Raw genomic sequence first — 2,715 nt, 5'->3', positions numbered from 1 at the left:
ATCATCCTATTTTCCTTCCCCCTTTCCTATATTAGCGTGTTTTTTTTTCCATTTTTCCTATTCCTCCTTTTTTTTTCCTTTTTTCTCCCTCTCTTCAACAGTCATCCCATTTCCCTCCCCTTTCCTATATCAACCCGTCTTTTTCTCCTTTCCCTATCATCCTTTTTATTATTTTTTTTTCTCTCTTTCTCTTTCCTTCCCTCCCTTCCCCTCCTCATCAATGCCCTACCATATCCGACTTTTGCCACCTTTATCTCTTCGCCTACCCCTTCCCCAGACATTTCCGTCAATATTAATTAAGGTGTAGTGAGGGACAGGTGTAGATTAAGGTGACTTCTCCCACACCTGTCCCCTCCCCCGAATACCAGTCCCGAGTCCCCGCTACCTCTCCGACCCTCAATAGAGTGTCCCATGTCCAGTTCTTGATGTGGTATTCCCTTTCTGCCTGTAATTAATGGACACGTGTGAAAAAAAAGGGTGAAAAAATGAAAATGAAAGGGAAAGTTATATATTAGTAGATTAGGAAGGGGGAAATTTGGGAGAGAGAGAGAGAGAGAGAGAGAGAGAGAGAGAGAGAGAGAGAGAGAGAGAGAGAGAGAGAGAGAGATGTGGTGACGTTGTAGGAGCGACAGAGTGATTGGCAAGGTAAGCCTAATTTGTCTCTTCGCTTCTATTGGTTACTTCATTAGTCTGTTGTAGCCTTTTCGCCAGATTTTGATAGATTTTTGTTACTGATGTTGTTGTAAATGTCAGACTGAAAGGTAAAGCATTATTTATTCGTTTATATAAATATATGATTTTTTTTTTTGTAATCTTTTAATTGAGTTTTTTTTTTTTTTCTTTTTAAGTCAATTGAAGTTTGATTTTTCCTCAGGAGCAAAAAGTAATGGTTTTCTGTGATGAAGAAGAAGAGAATATCTTTAATATCTGTATGGAAGTGCAAAATAATGTACAATAAATATAAACACATGAGTAAGTAAAGAGTATAGCCAGCAGCAATAGAGCAGCAGCAGCAGCAGCAGCAGCAGCAACAACAACAACAACAACAAAAACTACTACTACTACTACTGTCACTACTGCTATTACTTAACTGACAAACTCGCAGATACTATTATTTTGTGGTAGGGGAAAGTAGTAAAGTGTGTGTGTGTGTGTGTGTGTGTGTGTGTGTGTTTACCTGTTTGCATTTACGTGCGTGTATCTTTACAAGATTGAGTCAAGCTTGTTGTGTCCCATTTTTACAAAGCAAATCATCATATTTTCTTTCTTTTTACGTGAACTCTTTGCACGCACACCTCTTCTGGTAACGCATCCACTGATCTATTCCTCTACTCGGAAGACTGTATTTCTTGCACAGTATCTCTTGTGTTGTTAAGTTTCCTGCTGCGTTGTCTTCAAATTGCGTTTTCTGGTTAACACAATTCGTGCACATCTACATTTGCGTGCGTGTGTGTGTGTGTGTGTGTGTGTGTGTGTGTGTGTGTTAAGGAAGTGCAGCAAAAAATGAGAAATAACAAGAACTAATGAACAAATGCTATTCCAGCCGCCATTTTATTAAAGGACCACTATTCTATTAATGCCACCACTCACCACTACCACCATCATTACATTTGATTGGTATTTTTTTTTTCTCCTCCTCCTCCTGCTTCTCCTCCTCTTCAGGCGCTGACGTAGAGTGTTACACGACAAAGGATGCCTTCCCATGCCTCCTTCACTCCTTCATTGTCACGTGAGAAGGAAGGAGGAGAGGAGAGGGAAGGGAATATGTAGCAGGAAGGTAGGTGTGTGTGTGTGTGTGTGTTTGTGTGTGTGTGTGCTTTGCTCTCTCACCACGACTATTTTCCAAGGTCACAGAGATGATTAACCGTGTTTTGAAGAGTGTTTCTCTTGTTAATAATGTAGAAATCATGTTAAGCTGTCACTAGAGCAGTAAAAAACATCCCTAAAAACACATGTCACTACAACTAGAGTCTTTTGAAAGTAGTCGAGGTGCGGACAGAAGTGTTTCATAGTACTTATAGTCTTGTGTGTGGGGGGATGGGGTGTGTACAAGTAACCTGATTAACAATGTGTCTTTTGAGTTTCCGAATCAAACGCACCACATTACAAGATTATTTGTGTTTTTATCAGGATTTTTCCCAGCATGCTGAGAGAATGTTTTGTTTACGCAACTGCGATGATTATTGATAGACGCACACACGAGGGAAAAAAAAAAAGTCTGGGGGAGAAAACACAATATATCTAAAGTAAAAAAGTGTGAAACAAACGTGTGTGTAATCGAATATCAAAAGCACATTAAACTGTTTGTTCAAGCGACAGACAGACGCTTTGGTGTTTGTGTGATTTTATATTTATAGAGAGAGAAAAAAAAAATAATATAGATTTAGTGGAATAATCTGAGCCACTCTTCCACTGACTCCATTATCCACTGAGCTGAGTGTGAGGCTGGCGTTGTTGTTGTTGTTGTTGTTGTTGTTGTTGTTGTTGTTGTCGTTGTTGTTGTTGTTGTTGTTGCTTTTATTGTTGTTGTTGTTGCTGTTGTTATTGTTGTTGTGGTTGTGGTTGTAGTGGTGGTGATGGTGTTTTGTTGTTGTTGTTGTTGTTGTTGTTGTTGTAGTTGAAATATAGTAACAAACACAGCATGACGAGCGTTGTCCTGAGCTGAGTGTGCCGCACCACGCAGCTCTCCACACCCACACTGGGGGAGACACTGAA

The sequence above is a fragment of the Scylla paramamosain genome, chromosome 31 (assembly GCF_035594125.1).
Source record: "Scylla paramamosain isolate STU-SP2022 chromosome 31, ASM3559412v1, whole genome shotgun sequence".
Lineage (NCBI taxonomy): Eukaryota > Metazoa > Arthropoda > Malacostraca > Decapoda > Portunidae > Scylla > Scylla paramamosain.
Note: the sequence above shows the minus strand (reverse complement) of the source record.